General features: G+C 33.8%; 1 long non-coding RNA gene across 1 annotated transcript in view; it reads right to left on the bottom strand.

The window, feature by feature from the left end:
* Window positions 1–13,381, bottom strand: part of LOC149074857 (uncharacterized) — a 164,880-nt gene extending 151,499 nt beyond the window's left edge. The window contains exon 1 of the long non-coding RNA XR_016194297.1: window positions 13,119–13,381. This is a non-coding gene — a long non-coding RNA (uncharacterized LOC149074857). The remainder of the gene's footprint in view (window positions 1–13,118) is intronic.
* Between the last annotated feature and the right edge of the window lie 6,394 nt (window positions 13,382–19,775).

The following is a 19,775-nucleotide window of genomic DNA, read 5'->3' on the forward strand; positions in this document are numbered from 1 at the left end:
ACAATTTTTGAATTCCGAGGATTCTTTTAAAAACTGTTTGCTGATTATAGGAATTTCACACAATTTCGTTTTCACATACTCTCTACAATGTTCGTTAAAGAATTTCTACTTCATGGTCATTTTATGAAGTTAAGGGGGCTAATTATGCTGGAATTAGCATTGTTAAGAGCCGATTATAAAAACTTCAAAGAAGAAGTGTTTGTTCGATCAACCATATGTGTAAGTTAGTGTTCGAATCCAGAAGTATAGGCTGGAGGTTGGTTAGCTTAAAAAATGTTTGGCTCTGAAACTGATGTTCTAAAATTCTGCTTGAAAACTGGGCTATGAAACTTATGCCCTGAAATATGGGTACAGAAATTTGCCTGGAATTTGGGCTTTGATAAATTTGTCCCCCATTTAGACTGAAATTTACCGGAAATTTGTGGTCTGATATTTTGGCTCTGAAATTTACCGGAAATTTGTGGTCTGATATTTTGGCTCTGAAATTTATCAAATTTGAGCTCTGATTTTAGCTTGAAATTCAGTTTCTATAATTATATAAACCAAATATCAAATTAACCAAATCAAATTATTCATTATGTCAAATCACAATTTGATCTCTAAAATTCCAGTTCTGATATTTAGTTCAGAAATTTGATTTCTATTAACGGAGTTCTAAAATTTAGCTCTGATATTTTTTTCTGAAAATTTTGCTCTTAAATTCGCTTTACTAAATTCTGTTTCTAAAATTTGCCTCTGACATTCTCGTGCTAAACTTTGCTTTACGAAATTATTTTTCCATAATTTAAGCTTTAAAATTTGGCTTTTTTTTGAAAAATTGGGCTGTAAATTGCATTCTGAAATTTGGTTTATATAAATTGAGCTCGAAAATTCGGCTCCTTTTTTTAAAAAAATTGGGCTGTAAATTGCATTCTGAAACTTGGTTTGTATAAATTGAGCTCGAAAATAAGGATTTATCCCTTTTTTTCAGAAACTTGGACTTATTTGCTATCCGAAATTCGGTTTCTGTAATTTGACTTCTAAAATTGGGCCCTGACATTTTTCTTTTCTAAAACTTGTGCTTTAAAATGCGCTCTAAGATTATTCGATCACTAATTTCATCTATAAAATTTCGCTCTGAAAGTATTTTCTCATATTTTTTCCTCCGAATGTTTTTTTGAAATTTCGCTCCAAAATTTCTCTCCGAAGGGTTCGAAATTTCGGTTCTAATATTTTCAGCTTAATTACGACTCGCATTTCGGCTCTGAAATGTTTCTTTGAAATTTTCTCGAGAAAGTCTTTGAAACTATTGTGAAGATAAAAAGTTCAGCTTGTAATTTTCATTAATTTAAGGAAATTCATATAAATCGAAACATTGAATGCTTTATGAATTTTGTTAAATTATTTTACGCAGAAATGAGCAAAATGTTTTCTTCGAAAAAAATCATCCCACTAACAGCCGATATACATTTTATTATGCGAATAATTCTTTCTGCCGACTCTTCAGTTTGTTCCTTCTTCTCTTTGTCTTTCACGAAACCTGCCCGTATATGGGTTATTATGAGCCTAATGGAGGTAGGCCCCCCTCCGCAAGAAACAGAAAAAAATAGCCTAATTTTCGTAAGTGCCGCCGAAATTGGTAAAATTAGAATTCTTGGGGTTGGTATTAGGGCGAAAAGGTGCGCTGGTCGTGTGTGACCTTTAGAACCTTTGCTCTAGGGTTACAGGCTCATTTTTTACCACACGAAACATAGCCAAGGCGATGGTGATGATTATGATTAAATAATCGATTTAATCGGATAATCAATCCATACAAAATTTTAAACGATCCATATCAAAATTGAAAAAAAAAACAATATATTTTTATATCACCAAAAAAATAATATGAATGTAAAATTGATTTTTTAATTTTTGCTAATTTGGAACGTAGATATAGTTTCTTCTATTATTTTTAACTGAAGTTAATAAAAATTTCAGTTTCATTCTGAATTTTTCTCTCAATTTAATTCACAGGAAATCACAATTAAAAAAAAAATCACAAAATTTCAAATTCAAATCACGATTTTACATCAATAACAATAATACCATAATTTTACACGAAATTGTAACTGAATTGATAATTGATAATTTTTGTGTATTTAATATTTTATACTTGGTATTTCGATTGAATTTATTCAGTTAATACAGTGGTGCTTAATCAATTAACGGATCCCTTGGAGAGGTTTCAAGGGGTTAGAGGTCGAAAATTTGAGTTTTGCAATTTGGAACTGCTAAAACTGGCTTGCTTGAAATTCGGTTTTTATAATTTGAGCTCTAAAATTTTAATTCTGATATTTGACTGAGAAATTCAACCTCTTTTTCATTGAGCGCTAAAATTTGGCTCTGATAATTTTTTTTAAATAAATTCTGCAAAGGGGGTGTTAGTGGCGGGCTCCATCTTATTGGCGGGGGGGAACCCTTGACCTTCATCTTATTGATAAGTGGGTCTCTGACCTTCGTCTTATTGACGAGGGGGGTCCCCAACTTTCGTCTTATTGACAAGGGGGGGGGGGTCCCCAACTTCGACAAGGGGGTCCCCGACTTTCATCTTATTGACTGGGGGGGGGGGTCCCTGACCTTCGTCTTATTGGAACAAAGGGCCCGTGCAACACAAACAGTTAATATTAACAGCGTAAATATCATACTCTGCAGGGGTGCGGTAGCCCAGATCGATAAGATACTCGCCTGAAGTAAAAAATCATTTATCGCGAGCTCGAGAGAGAGAGAGAGAACCCGGAGACATAACAGAAACGGCAACAACAGGGTCACAGAAAAAGATTTCTACCGCATGAAGTCCAACAACGAGGGGTTAGCGCACCAACTTCTCGGCGAGTATTAAAAAAAATGCGAAAATGTCGAACGCTGCCGTTCGAAATGGGCAATAAATCGCAGGTTCCGGTCTAATTAGCTCTCGCGTGCAGAAAATGACCGTGGTGCGACAAAAATGATCAATACACTGCAGGGCGTGGTCTCCACAGAGGGCAAGTGAGATATCATCATCAGATATCATCTGCGTGTTTCACGCATTGCCATTAAAAAAAAAGTTCGAGCTCTAAAATTGGCTCTGATATTTTTTTCCAGAAATTTGTGCCTTTTAATTTGCTATCTGTTTCTAAAATTTGAGATTCGAAATTTGGTTCTGGAATTCTTGCGGCTGAAATTTTCTATTTGAAATTTGATTGCAATAATTTGAGTTCTGATATTCCGCTTAGACATTCAATATCTATAAATTGAGCTCTAAAATTTGAGCTTTATAATTTGGCGGTGAATTCCTGTATAAGAAATTTTCTATCAGAAATTCAATGGTTCTATAATTTGAGCTCTAAAATTTAATTCTGAAATACTTGTGCTGAAATTTTCTATTTAAAATTCGGTTTCAGTAATTTAAGCTCTAAAATTTGAGTTCTGATATTTGGCTCAAAAATTCAATGTCTATGAACTGAGCTCAAACTTTTGGCTTCGATATATTTTTTCTGAAATTTGTGCTTTTAAGTTTGCTCCATGCAATTCTGTTTCTATAATTTGAGTTATAAAATTTGGCTCTGGTATTTTTTCCGAAATTGTTTTTTCCAAATCCTGTTCTCTGGCATTCGTCTTATTTGCTCATAGAGCCCAATAGTAAATATTATACTCTGCATCGGACAAGTGAGACATGCATGCAGGGCCCACATAATCTGAGGGCACGAAATGTTGATGACACACATCGCTGATCAAATAAAATTCTGACACTAGACGGCCCTCCCAGCTCAAATTAAAGTTGTGTCATAAATATGCCGGTTTTATGATATACGTATTTTAATACCACCTTACTTATATGCTCATTTAAAATTTTTAAAATTTAATAATGCAAGAGAAATTGGTGGTGATTCAGATATTTTCGGTGCCAAAGAAAAGACATAAAAAGCCAAATTAGGTAACCTAAAAACATCAAATATCATCTGCGTGTTTCACGCATTGCCAGAAAAAAAGAGGAATCCCTCTACAATAACTAGTCTTAAAACAACGAAAAAAGAAGTATCTGAAGAGAAAGAGACATGTTATTAGAAGGTTGGGCAGGGGGATGGTATGGCTTGGCCCCCAAATCACCATACCCTAGAATTTTCCGTAAGAAGTAAGGTGGTGAAAAAGAATAACTCCCCCCTCCCAAAAAAAATTGAGACAGTCATTTCAGTTGTAGATGCCACTATTGCCCTAAGGGCCCGTCCGTGATGCGGTCGATCGTCCTCTCATCATCAGAGAGTCTGGTACTAAACAAGAATGCCATCAATGCTGCTGACTGGTGGTAAATGGTTGGTGGTGGTGGTGGTGAAAAGCACCGTGGAAAAATAGGAATGCAACTTAGAGTCTAGGCCGGCCTAGCAGCACGCCGGCTATCACCACCACCAGCAGCGGAGAAGCAGTGCTGGAGCTAGGTTTTTTTTTTCTATATTTATTTAATTGGCCGCACCTGGGGGGCGCATACCATTACATGACTAACGACACCCCGTTTTCTCATAACTAGCGACACTAAATTCAAATATCAACGAAATAATAATTGTCTAAACATCATGTTTTCTGACAGCGGCGTTGGAAGTGCTTCGAATCTGTAGGCGCTCGTCTTTAGTTTTATACCGAAGTTTTCAAATGGATGGAAATTTTTTGAAATGGAACTTTTATATACAGATTAACTCGGATATAATGAAATCGAAGATTCCGCAAATTTTTGTCGTTATAACTGAGTACAAGATATACAGAAGACTGGAAAAAACTCATCTCTGCCTCTACAGGCAGAGATGAGTTTTTTCCTTCCTTAAAATATTAACATCTCAAATAATAAATATCTTCACAACATCCAGTCTTCTGTATATCTTGTATTAACAAGTGGAGAGCGACATTCATGTCATATATAACTGAGTAGTCGTTACAACCTAGGTTGACGTTTTCCAAGACATTTGTTTTGGCGGAAAATATAATCAGATGCAATCTAAATCATATACAGTATATGAAGTTTTACATTATTATTACTGTGACCATATTTTAGTGAAAAATAAAATGCAAGAAATTATAATCACACGCACACACAAATTTTTGAAAAAGGAAAAATTCCGATATGTATGTGCCAAAAAAATGAGATAATAACCCCCCCCCCCCCCATATGCGTAGGCCTATACTGCATATAGAAATAGCTTCTACAGGCGCGAATCCCGGGAAATGTGCCGGCTGGGGCGATTTGTTGCGTAGGTTTGTTTTAGGATCATCACGTATTTTGCAGGAGAGACTAATCCCCCCCCCCAAATCGTTCGACTTTTGAAAGGGAAAACATCTTCCCTTTCGCCCCCCCCCCTCCTGGATATGCGCCTGAACTTCTATTTATTTTTTAATCGAACATTTTTAATTTCTAGTTCGTTGCAGCTGCTCAGTAACAAAATACAGTGCCAATAACAAAAGCATTTCGATACTATTTTCTAAAAAAAATATAACATTTCTGACATATCTCTAGAAATAACGTTACAATAAAAGGATTGATATTTGCGAAATGCCGTATTACAAACATCTCTATTAATTCACTAAATCCCACCTCCGGAAAGAAAACCCGATATTATGAATACATTATGAGCAATATTTACTTAAAAAATTATTTAAAAAAGTAATTGAGCTTGAGAGAAAAACGCCAAAATATATGCGAATGCATATGCACGTATGCATTTGCATATAATCCGGACTCTACTTATAAATAACGTATGGTAGGAAATACTGTGCCATAGCAAATTCAGAGTAATTTAAAATTGTATTTTACAGAGTGGGGAGGGGGGGAATAGAACATTGTCAAATACATGAAATGAATATTTATAATCATATTCATCATAACATAATTCATAAATCGTGAATAATAATTCATAAATTACCTTCGTCTCCGATTCTAGAAAAGATGAACTATAGTAAGCTTCATTGAAAAAATCTGTGAAAACAGGACATTTTTACGAAATAAAACGTCGGGAAGGACGCAAAATTACGCAAAATTATTGTATGTCCCCTCCACGTATACGGATCATGTCAGTGAGGAGCAGCAAGTCGGAACGCCAAGCATGTAATAAATCTTTTCTCAAATATTGGGCACCTATAAGAAATACGAGCAAATATTGCTTCATAATGTGATGAGCTCTGCTTCTAGGAAAATTCTGGAAGAAACGCCATAAAAACTGGCAAAAGCGATGAAAAATGTGTCGTTATATCGGAATTCATGGCGATTTTTATCGACGTTGTAAGAAAAGTTCTTTAACATTATTCACCATGGAAATCAGCCCAGTCGCTGATAATTGACGTTATAGCTGAAGAGTCGTTACAACTTGACCGTTATAACCGAGTTTCACTATTTATAATGAACAGAAAGTAAACTTTTCGCCTTTTTCACAACATTATTATTATTATTCCAATTACGGCTGAAGCTCGTGGACAAGAAACTATTGAACAATTTCGTGTCCATAAAAATAAACTAAACGTCGTATTAACTATATCAGTCACGTGAGCTGAACATTAAAAAAGTCACATTAACTATAAACTGCAAAAAAATTATTTATTTTATTCATAATTATTTCCTCAGGAGCGACGGGGTAAGTACGTACTGCATGTACTAAAACACACAAAGGAAAAGAGTCTCCGAGATCAGTACGTATAAGATTTCAGTGCTGGGAGAGGAAAAAATAATTCAAATTTGGTTCTAACTTAGCGATAATTTACGTTGGGGAAGAAAAACAAAAAACAAAATTACCCTCGGAAAACCGGCAATAAAAATTTAGTACAAAGAGAAGCCGCCGTAAAAAGAATACACGAGGATTGAGGCCAAATCCAGGTTGGATAGTAAGTAGGTTGGTTTGGTACTCTGGCTGCTCAAGCAAACAATTTTTCCTCTGCACAGTAAATTTTTGAATTTTCGTAAATTTTATTATAAACTTATTCGATACGAAGAAATTGTGATTAAAATATGTATTTCAAGGTATTTTTTTGTTCTCCTACACACCAATTCAAATTTCCATGTAGATAATCTTACAATCAATTCCTGAACATTGTTTTCTTTATGAAAATTTTACAAAATGTAAATATTTTTGCTCTAAAATTTAAAAAAAATGCTATAAAATGAACTTTTTTTAGGATTTTTCATGGTTTTTAAATTTGATAGGAGAAAGAGATTTTGGTTACTATATTCAGTAAGCGATATTATACAGATGAATCCCGTTACAACGAACTCCAAGAGACCGGATAAATCGCTTCGTTATAACGAAATTTCGTTATAACGAAAGCCATTCTCAAAATATATAAATATAGTAATTTATTAAAAAAAATTTCCATAAAAATATATGATAAAAAAATTTTGAATAAAAATTTAAATATTCCTAAACTTATAATTTTTCTTAACTCATCTTTGAAAATAATTTTTGCAACACTTCAAAAAATTTCATATTTATGAAATTTATAATATAAACTGATGATGTGCATTTTTTAAAAAAATTAAAAGCATTAACCGGAGAAAACTCATCTCGAATTAGTTGAAAATACAAGAAATTTCTATTTACATACTTTAAAACTTAAAAAATTCCCAACATCAGTTATACTGTATATTTCACAAAAATATAACATTTTATAACTTATCGATTTAAAATCATGAACTAATTTAATTAAGAATTATAAAAATTGTAAACATTATTTACCATATTTAATTACCCCCCTCAAAATAATAAATCCCAAAAATTTGAATCAAAAATTCAATACTCACAAATAACATTTCTTAATTTGTATTAGAAAATTGATTTTTATAAAATTCTAAAAATTTTTATATTTATGGACTTAATAGGGAAAAATATTTCAATGCATTGGAGAAAATCTTTTCTATAAAAAAAACTAAACAAATTTTTACCAGAAATCGAATTATTCTCAAAATACGAGAATACTCACATATTCTCTAGGAAAATATCATTTATACATAATATTATTTATTCGGTTATATATTTCTAGGTAATAACCAAAAACCAAAACCACAAATAAATAAAATTATTCCACGAAATCCAAAACTAAAGTTAGTTTTTGCGTGTTTGTCTGCCAACGATATATATATATTTTTGTCTTTTTTCTCCTCTTTGGTAACTCCAATAATGTAATAAACGAAAAGAAGCGATAAAAATAAACTCGCGTATAAAGAGAGAAGGATAATCGATGATATTATACAAAAGATGAGTTAATATATATCAGAAAAGAAAAATAAGGGAAAAAACCCCAAAATAATGGAAAGTAAGAGAGAGAGAGAGAGAGAGTCGATTATCTAATTGAGTTTGCTCTCATCGTTTTCGGCACGTTAATAAATCCTCCCGCGCGCTCTCTGAGTAATTACAGAGCTTCTCCCAACGCTGCATCGTATTATGGCATTCAATTCCCTTTACGGGAAAATTCCGGAAAAAAATAAAAAAAAATAATAATTTTTTTTCTTCCCTTACCCTTTTCCCGTGCATTTTATTCTTGTTTTTACTTCCCCGTTTCGTTACGAAATTACTTTATTTGGGACCCGATATATATATTAGATTCCACCTTTCGCTACTGAACGTTTCTTTCGTTTTATACGGACGTCTTTATCATATCTTTTTTGTTATTTTCTTTTTACTTATAATTTGATTTTTTGGGGATTTTTTTTTGTTTTATTATTATCAAGATATATCTACATGCATCTTATTATCTTTCCTCTTCTTTATCCATCATAAAGTTTTCCCCCCTCCAAAAGCTCTGATCTCTCGCATCCCTGCTCTATATATTATATCTCGTTTTTATCTTTTGATAAAATCTCAAGATTATTAATTTTTTTTTGTTGGCATTAATCCTATGATTATAATCTTTTATTTATTAGGAGATTTTTTAATTTTGTAATAATTAGAAAGTTTGATATTTTTCGGCTTTATTCTGACGAGAAAATGATAAAAAAAATTAGTATTTATAATATATAATTATACAATTTGATTTCTAACCCTTTCTGGCTCAATTGGTTATTGGTGCAGTTGGGAATTTAGATTGGGTGAAAACTAATATTTGTGGATATATTGATTGATATTGCTGATGATCACCTAGTATGGATAACTTGGTCAATTTTAAATATCCAAATGGTCATCATTTAAGTGCACTGACTGGAAAAGTTTTATCAATTATTTTGGCACTTTTGTGTTATTTTCTTAATGTTAGAAATAACTTAGAAAATACTTAGAATTAATCTTAATAATTTTTTTAATAAAAATAATCAATTAACTTTCGTTAAATTTTAATACATAAAATTTCATATTATGCTAACATTTTATAGAAAAATTTGCTTCATATTAAGGAATTTTATTGCATACATCAATTTTTTTTCATGTGATTAAAACGCTATTGAAATAACTAAAGTTTTGGCTTCCTTCGCGCTGGACGTTATCAATCAGCATTGCATATTGCAGCTACATTTTTGGCGATAGATTGCAGTGGTTTGCTGTTTCATCGCAATCAGTTGTCTGAGCTCCCAACTTCATTCCTTTTAATGATATACACAATATCATTCTGATTTCCGACTGCATTTGAAACTTTCGAAAATTATAGCAGACATTTATTGCGTATTTGAATGATGCCAATATTGATTTTTATTTCTTCTATGATCAGAGAATGATACGCATAAACTATATTTTAGAATTTTAAATTATGTAAGGTGAATATTTTGCTCCACAATTTCAAATGTTGCCCATTGGAATCGTTGCAGAATTCACTGAATAATCGTTTTTTCAGCAAAATGTTTGATATTCATACTTTCCTTAGACCTAAGGATGAAATAAATTGATGTAAAAAATGTTTCAATCGTCCAAAAAAATTCAAGTCAAAAACGGTTAATTATTATCATTTTTTTGTATTGGTTGGATACAATATGTATCGTACATTTTTGCTCACTGATTACTATTTCTACTTACAATTTAAGTTATATCAGATTCGGTCTTTCGCTACTCAACGTTATCCTGAACATTTCTTTCGTTTTATGCGTACGTTTTTATCATATCTTTTATTCTTTTTATTACTTAATTTGATTTTTTGAATATTTTTTTGGCTTTATTACTAAGATATATCTCCATGCATCTCATTGTCTTTCCTCTTACTTATCCATCATGAAGCCGTCGTCCCCAAAAATCTGACCTTGCATCTCTCGTCTTTATATTATATTTCATTTTTATCTTTCGAGGATTTTCCTCTCAAGATTATTAATTTTTTATTGTTGTTATAATCCCTTATGTATTATGAGATTTTTAATTTCATAATAATCATGAAATTTTATAATTTTTGTCTTTTTCTGATGATAAAAAATAATTGTTACAGTTCGATTTTTGATTATTATATTTTTATTGGTTGGACATATACGGTATATACAGTATATATTTGCTTAGTAATGATTTTAGAATATTTTTCTAAGTGAAAATTATTTTTTAGGTCGGAAAATGATAATATGTATAGGAATATACAATAATATCGTAAAAGTATAATGGCTTCATATAGAGAAAACTTTAACGCTACTTAATTAAAAAAAAAATGTATATACGTATTATTTTACCATTTTTTTGTAATTGCTTTATACGCAATGAAAATAATAGCTAAAAAAATAAAACTAAAATAATAGCAACAACACAATGCAATTGATTAGTTCAATCTCTGATTTTTTCATCGGTGTATTTTAGTTTCTCTAGCAGTGCCGTCCTAACGCATGGGCCCACCCCAGCACGGCCCGGGGGCCTCAAGAGTAGAATGGCCTCCCGAAAATGAGATATAGTTAAAATTTTCTAGAATTTACCAGGTAGGGTCTCAGAAAAACCATTTGTCCCGGGGGCCCATGATGCTTTTAAGACGGCCCTGTTCTCGAGTATTTTATTTCAAATACTAACAATTTGCATATTTAAGATTATCATTCGTCATTGTCCTTCCAAAAAACAAAAAACAAAAGAACATGGGTCATCCGCAATATTATCAAATAGCAATAGATATAATTTTTACTTCATCTCGATGCAACTGTGCCAATAACCAATAATCAATTATACCACATTTTATTAAGAAAAATACGGTAATCAAAAACCAATTAAGAAACTCTTTGTGCTATTGCGTTTTCAAAATATTATACTTTTATAGTTGGAAATATGCATATACTGTGATTTTAAAATCTTCATAACACTTGTAAAATTAAATTTGAAATGAATATTGACATCAAAATTTATAAATATTTTTAATTTGAATATTTAACTATTCGATAACTTTTACAATTACTTATTTACTAAAAAAACAATAAAATTAATTATTCGACTCTATGAATAGTTGCGGTGTCAGTTAAATGAAAATTGAATTATATTGAAGAAAATTCCTCATATCCATAAAAGATTCGATTTACATACGTTAATATAATTGATGAAAAAGATGAAACGAATTTCATAAATTAAAAATAAATTTTTACATAATATTTTGCATGATGTGGGATATCCTGTATTAATATGAGATTTTATCACATCTGTACATCTTATATTGATGGCATTCTTTTATATATTAGTAGAGAGATCACAATTTCAATATGTCGTTTTTCCTTCTGAAAATAACAATAAATTTTAATTTGAGGGAAACTCATCAAAAACATTTCGATTCTTATTTGTTTAATTTCAATCTTTACGAATATATATATTATAATAAAATATATATATGAATAAAAAAGTTATAGTTAATTATAATACATAATTCATAGAGTACAATCAGTTTTTGAATCTTTTCAGTGTTTAAAAATACATTTTCATAGAATTGAGTATTTCTTTACAAATCTAAATATTCTTCTATTTTTATATTTTCCTCACTTTACATGGAAATTAACTTTTGTATTTTTGATTAAAAAAAATACCTACTTTGAACTTCTGAAAATGATACTGTATTACACCGATACACGTCTTTTTATAACGTTATTTTTTCAGTGAAATATCGTAGGTAAAAATAATCAACTTCTTAAATTTCTTATTATTGGTGATATAAAATTTAATTTATTACTTCTCTATTATGATCAACTGTTAATACATACATATACAGGCCTATATATATATATATATATATATAAAAGAAAATTTCAAATTATTTTTTAATAAATTAAAAAAAATTAGTTATGCTTTTGAAATAATGTTCATTTTTTTCATTTCATAAATTTCACGATATTTAAAAATTTCATACTGAAAAGTGATAGCTTTTTTTTAATCATTTCAGAACAATCAAATGAAAATATTATCGTTTGTTTCTCATATAAGTGTATATTTTCTGCTCAAAACCCGTTTTAAAATGAAACAATTTTTGCATACGAATCAAGATATTATACGTCAAAATTGAAATTTCATTTTGTCCGGAAAAATTTAGAAAAATTTCTTTTCATTTGAGAAAATTTAGAAATATTCATTCGGAAAAATTTAGAAACATTTATTTGGGAAAATTTAGAAACATTTATTTGGAAAAATTTGGAGACATTTATTTGGAAAAATTTAGAAACATTTATTCGGAAAAATTTAGAAACATTTATTTGGAAAAATTTAAATTCATTCGGAAAATTTTAGACATTTATCCGGAAAAATTTAGAAAAATTCATTCGGATAAATTTCAAAACATTTTGAAACATTTCTTCGGAATTATTTAGAAATTGAAAATTGAAAATTATTTATTCGGAAAATTCAAAATTATTTATTGAGAAAATTCAAAATTATTTATTCGGAAAAATTTAAAAATATTTATTCGGGAAAATTTGAAAATATTTATTCGGAAAATTCTAAATTCATTCGGAAAAATTTATAAAAAAATTCAAAAGCTTCTTCAAAGTAGAAACAATTCCACCAGAAAAATAAGTGGAAAATCGAATAAAAATCTAAAATATTATATCACTCGTCATTATCAACATTTCTGTAATAAATATGCTTCATTGGGGGAAAAAACCCTCCAATCTACAGCCTATTTCCACTCAACCTGCGCAGCAGCATGCGCAGACGCACCGACAAATTTATGCAAATCACTCCAGACAAACAAATATGCAAATCAGTAATAATCAAACAGTATTCATTTCCACTTACCTGTAGGGAAAAAAAAAACATAATCGACATCATATCCCTGAATGAAATTCGGGGGAAAAAAATTACCGACATAATATGTTACAGTAAAAAGAGGGTTTCCATGATGTTCTCTGTAAGCAAAAAAAAAACGGGACGCGTGGAAAAATCCGGGAGCTGATGTTTCAGTCGACCGAACGGCGACGTTCCAACGGCCCGACTGCCGGGTGACTGCCGGGAGCAGTGTTGGCGGCTCTACGGTAGCTCTACGTTACCCCCTCGGCGAGGGCTAATATATGCAAAACCCGGGGTAAAAGCAGCGGCATTAGCAATTGTAATGAACTCCATCATCTCTCTTCTCTTCTCATACATACTGATATATACATACACGACATGCTTGCTCCTTCGCCTTTTGCAATGAGTTTGGAATTCAGTAAACGAAGAACAGCTTTTCTCGCTTTTGCCCCTCTCTCTCTCTCTTCTCTACTTTTAGTATAAAAATAAAATAAAAATGCAGTAAAAAAAAAACAAAAATATAGAAGACACAGAGCCCTCCTTTTTACCTTTTTCTCTCCACTATACAGGAGAAAGAGGTACCGATTAATATTTTATAGGTGGTGTTTTGGATAAGGTTGGTAATACATGGGTGGCGGTTAGGGTGGGTCAGTCGGTCTCATACCAGGGACCTGGTCCAGCATGCCAAAGTAGGCAATGCTCTCTCTCTCTCTCTCTCTCTTTCTATAGTATTCTGTGTGAGATAGGAAAGGAAAAAAAAAAAAAAAACGTCGTATACGGCGAGCGAGCGTGTACTGAATGGTCAATGTGACTATTTGGTCATTCATGTCAGATGTCGTGGTTTAGCCGTTGAGAAGCTGTCCAGTGGGCAGCGGGATGCGATGGGATGGGATGATGGGATACTTGTTGTGTTCTTGCTTCTTCTATTTCGATTACCTCTGTCGTAATAATTTTTCTTTAAAACAAATTTAGTAATTTACCCTAAATTTAGGTTATTTATGGTTTAAACATCATTTAAAGCTAAAAATTATACATTTAATTAATGTATAATTTTTAGCTTTAAATGATGTTTACAAGCATTTTTTTTTTGAAATTTTTTGAACCCGGCGCTTAATTTGTTAATTTATTTTCTACAACTTTTTAAACTATAAATTTTTTAAGAAATCGATTTAGTGCATTGGTTCTGAATCTTTGGATTCCCGCGGCCCGATTTCGTTTATTTTTGTAAGTGGAAGGCAAAAACTAACAAGAAATGAATGGGAAAGAAACATGCGAGTCATTCGCGGCCCGGTATGAATGTTGCCGGAGCCCGGTACCGAGGAACCCTAATATAGTGGACAAAAAGCCTGGGTAGGACGACCTACGTTGCTTCTTCTTCTCATCATCATAAATAATTTTCGAGAATTACGATTTTCTGTTCACCTATTCCAGGATCCCCATTTGATCATTTTTGTCGCACCAGCGTCATTTTCTGCACGCTAGGGCTTTTTTGACCGGGACATACAATGTTTTATAGATTCCGAACGACAGTCTTTTTATACTCACCGAGAGGTTGGTGCGCTAACCCCTCAGTGAGGGGGGGGGGGGATCCCTGCGATAGCGACGTTTTACTGTGGTCTCGTTGTCACCGTTTCTGTTGTATCTCCGCGTCAGGACAAGTTTCTGACAAGGACGAACAGGGTATCGAATTCACGATACCTCTAAACTTTGTAACTTTATTCGAGCATCTTATAAACCTGGACTACCGCACCCTGTTTTTCCGGTGGATTCCTGGAGGATCGAGAATTTTGTGACCCTAGTTGAGATCCTTTTACAACTACCCAAAAATGCCTCGTGAGATGCTCATTTGACCTCATCTAATGAGATAAAACAACTAGTCTACGGTTGAAAAGTGCGTTTAATCTGTGGGTACAATAAAATCCCGAAGTAAGTACTATTAGGGACCGATGTATATAGTAGAGATGGCCATTGCTTACTTCTTCGCATCACAGACGGTTTGTGATGATTAGTGGACTGCCGCAAACGAAGAGAATTTATCTGCCAAGTACAAACACAGGGAAAAAAAAGAGAATTATCTAGATCAGTGGTTCTAAACCTGGGGTCTTATGGCCCCAGGTCCTGGAATATTGTTAGGGTGACCCACGGGGGAAAATCCGATGAAAGGGGAGCCACGAGAAGTGGTGAAAGATAACGGCCGGAATGAAATCATAGAGAGCTGTGAAGAAATGAAGCTTTCAAGTGAAATATGTTGGAAAAACATGACTACTTTCGCAATCTAGTAGAGCTATCCATAGAACCAGGGCCATCTTAACCCATGGGCCCCATGTAGGCATGACCCGGAGCCTCATACTGAGAGAGAGTATATGATGAGAGATCTCGTAATATAATTTTTGAATGAAAGTATGTAAATATACAAGCTGTTAAGTATAGGGGGCCCCCCCCCAGAACTTCAGTTTACTTGAGGACCAATGATATCGAGACATCCATGCATAAAATCCCCCACAAGAAATAAGCTCACTGAACTTTAGCTGAGTGTAGGTACGGGGCCCATAGTGATGTGTCGGGAGGACGATTTATTGCTACGTTCGCTGGATTGTCCCGTATCTTACAAGGCCTATTTTTCCTCATGTAATTCGGTTCTTGGAGGAAATGGCCAAACCCACCCCTTTCCCCTATGGGTCCATGCCTATCCCGGGTTCCAGAGATCAATCAAATTTCTAAAATTTTTGTTCATAATAAATTTTGTAAATTTAGTTTTGACTAAATTCAATTCAATAAGTAGAAAGGGTTCCACTCCGACATGGGAGGAGGTACCTGGGTAAGACGAGGTGGGGCCACGAAATGAAAATGTGGTTCAAATGGGTAGGGGGGGGGGTCATGGGCTAAAAAAGGTTGATAAACACTGATCTAGCGTTTCTCAACCTATGGTTCATGGAACAGAGTTGGTCCACGACGATGGCATAGGTGGTCTGCGGGCAAACTTTATGATTTGTTTCTAACTGAAAGAAAAATTATTCAGTTGTAATTGATATCAGCGACATACAACTGGCTTAAAATAAAAGTTATACAGTCTCGAAACTTCAAATTGCCGGATAATCCTAGGTGCTCGGATTATTTGAAATTCCTTTTTCAATGCCTGTTTTCCGTCAATGACGACGAGATTTCTTTCATTATTTTGTCTCCTTTTTCTTAAAAATTATGAGTAATTTCAGTCTTATAAGGGTGTCTTAACAGGGACTGAAGGGTTCTTGATATCTATACTGGGTTCTTTGGCAACCTTTCAGGTCAGAATTTTTCACAGGCCTCGCTATAGTAAATTTATAGTTTACAAAAAAGAAAATAAAAATATTCACATCCGGAATTCACACCTCTGTCAGTCTCACTTATAAAGGGGTCATATGTTTTGGCAGCTACGTAATGAATTAAAGACAAAAAGGCCCCTTCGGAGTGGGTCGGGCGTGCGTCATTGAGATTGTCCACGGCTCCCTAAAGCAGTTTGACAAAGAATCTATATTCGAAAGCTTCGCCCCTGACGAAGGTTGGTGGCGCACAATTTGAGAACCCATGCTCTCTAAACAGTTTGCTTTCAAAATATTTATCGATAACCACCGAGATTTTCATGACAAAATAATCTCACCGACCACACATCTAGAATCATTGAGCATCACCTGACCGTGCAAAAATCGTAGAAAGTCAGCGACAAAAACGCCACATCCGTGAGAAAAACCACGTGTCACGTCATCAAACGTAAACGTCACTCGACGAAACGTCACGGGAAAGCGTCGGAATAAGATTTAAAAACCAAGGAAAACATATATAATCCGTCAGTCCAATTAAATCATCTCTGGAGATCATGATGACGATGACGCTGACCCTTTCAATTGAATATCAAGTCGCCTGACAGACACGTCGTTCCATAGCACGACAGGAGATTTGTAAGACCACTTACAAGAACCTCCATCCCCGTGTGGTTCTTTCTGTTCTTTTTTTTTTTTTTTAACACGTTAATCGTGCGTGAGTCCAAGTACTCGGACACACCACACCCTCGAAAATTCACACAAGGTAATGTTATATGTTTTTTTTTCCTTCTGACAGCGGTGGCATCACAAGAGATCAGATAACGTTATATTGTACGTATAATTTTTTTTTTATCTCCCATTCTATAAAGCAGGTCCTTTTTTTTTTTTCTCCCTGTTTTCCTTTTACCTAATATTTCTTTTATTGTATATTTTTGTTCATTCTTCGCAGTCACGTCCACATGCAATCGCTTCAGCCAAAACAGAAATAGCGTAACCAGGCAACGATGGCGGCGTTTGCCACATCCACCACTGCCCTAATCTTTTTCACTACGAACACCCATCACTGCCCTAGTCCTTTTTTTTTTTCACATGGTTTCATTTTATATTTCGAAGGGTATTAGTCAGCATATAAAGTTCAGGCTCTTTTTTTTCCGGTGCCTCTTCACGGACAAACGTACAAAACAATTCGGCGTTCTTAAATCGACACGAAAATAACACGAAGCAGTCAAACTAGGTTGTAACGACACCTCCGATATAACGTCAATAATTGCCAGTCCGGATATGGAGAATAACATTATTATTACGTCGATGAAAAGCAACCACCTGGAATATAACAACAAATTTTTCGTCACTTTTGTTTCCGTTTCAATGATGTTTTCCCAAAAAATTCTTAAGATTAGAGCTGATCACTTCCAGGGAATGTTCGTCTGCCGTTTTGTTTCATCTTCAACCGTTGCTCGCGAGTACCACGGTGCTCCCTGAACCACCCAGAGTGCTCTACGCTTGTGTCAGATTTTGTGCTCGCGAACGCTTAATCAACTATTCCAATTAAACACCTTGCACACATTGCATTCAAGGATTAAAATCATCCTGATTTCATGCACATTCGTATGTCAAACATTTGCTGCAAGTGTGCTCGTCTTTTGATGACGAGTACAGGCAGTGCTCGCGTCTAGAAAAAGGTTGAAGACCTCTGGTTTTTATAACGTCGACGCTTATAACGTCACTTGTTTACAACGTGATGAAAAGCAACCAACTTGGACATAATGACGAATTTTTTTGACACTTCTGTTTCAATGAGGGTTTTCCTAAAAATTCCTACGGTTAGGGGGTCGTTCAAGTATTACGTCAGCATCGATACGGGGAGGGGGTTTCAGGTTATGTGACTTTTGATGAATAAGGGAGGAAAATTTGAATGTTGCTTACGTCATCAACCACCCTACATAAAAATATAAAAATATGGAATACTCTTAATGGCATCTTACTTGCTGTGCAAAAAAAAAAAAAAAGACATCTAAAACTGTGCCACATATCACCTAAAGGATATCTAAATGTGCCACGGACACGCCACTTAAGTGGTTGGGCATTGCGCCGCGGATCACTTAAGTGATCTGCAAATGTGTCCAGGGTCACTTAAGTGATCTGTAAATGTGCCACGAACCCATATCAAAGACCTGAAAATGTGCCACGGGTCACTTGAAGGATCTGTAAATGTGCTGCTTAGTTCATTCTTACAAAATTAGGTTTGAGGTGGCGGGCCACATCACATAACCCCGAGGGCCACATTTGCCCAGCGGACATGGGTTCAGCATATATGGCATATGTTTTTAGGGTAGCAATGTATTTCTTAACCTTAGAATGATACCTATACGTCTAACAGCCGTATTCACCGACAGATTTTAAACTGCAATCGTAGGTTAAAATCTTTGATTCAACCAATTCGTCTCAATCTTCAATCCTTTCACCTGTGATTGTATAGTTTAAACTCTATCGGTAAATACGGCCGTATATGTATTAATAAGCATAGATTTTTTTTTTAGGTTCTAAGGTAAAAAAGAAATTTTCAGTTCGTCGTCTTCAAATAGCATTGAAATCAACAGAAATTGATTATAATAACATATAAAGGTATTTTCTCTTTCGAAATTTTAATTTTAAAAAAAATATATTTTTCGCATAAAAAAATTCATTGTCTGTTGGGGAAGGGGGGCATGCACCCCCACAGACAAGGAGGGGAGAGGGGGGGTCAGAGTTTTGCTGACTTTTGTTGACGGGGGTCTGCTGACGTAATACTTGAACTGCCGATTAGTTCTGATCACATCCAGGGAATGTTCATCTGTTGTTCTATTTATGCCTAACATTGAAAAAAAACAAATTATTTCATGTTTAACGCTTCACCTTGCTCATTGACATGACCACAGTTCAAAAAATTCCAGTATTTTGCCCTTCAAGACATTTTTTGTTATGAAAATGTCCCGTTTTCCCCGCGAAGCTTGCTTTAATTCCTAATCTTTTCTAGATTTAGGACTGAAGGTGGGATTTGTATATTTTAAGAATTGTTTTATAATGAGTAGGCCTATATCATAGGCCTCTTATAGATATTTGCCAAACTTTATTTTTTCCCCTATGAAATACATTACATTTACATTTTACATTTTAGTAGATTACATTTACATTACATTAGTAGATTTACATTTTAGTAGACTTACTGTAACATTTTTTTCTGGCCAAGTGTTATTTATAACAGCATTTGTTGATTTCGTCGTCATTTGGCGAGAATCGGCGATGTCCCGAGCTCGTTTCATGACCGTGGCTGATCAAAAAAGCGTGCAAGCATGTGAGTGACCGAAATACGACCTTGGTGAGTGAG

The sequence above is a fragment of the Pholcus phalangioides genome, unplaced genomic scaffold (genome assembly GCF_987345545.1).
Source record: "Pholcus phalangioides strain wild (caught in Gottingen) unplaced genomic scaffold, Ppha-v1.0 ptg000016l_1, whole genome shotgun sequence".
Classification (NCBI taxonomy): domain Eukaryota; kingdom Metazoa; phylum Arthropoda; class Arachnida; order Araneae; family Pholcidae; genus Pholcus; species Pholcus phalangioides.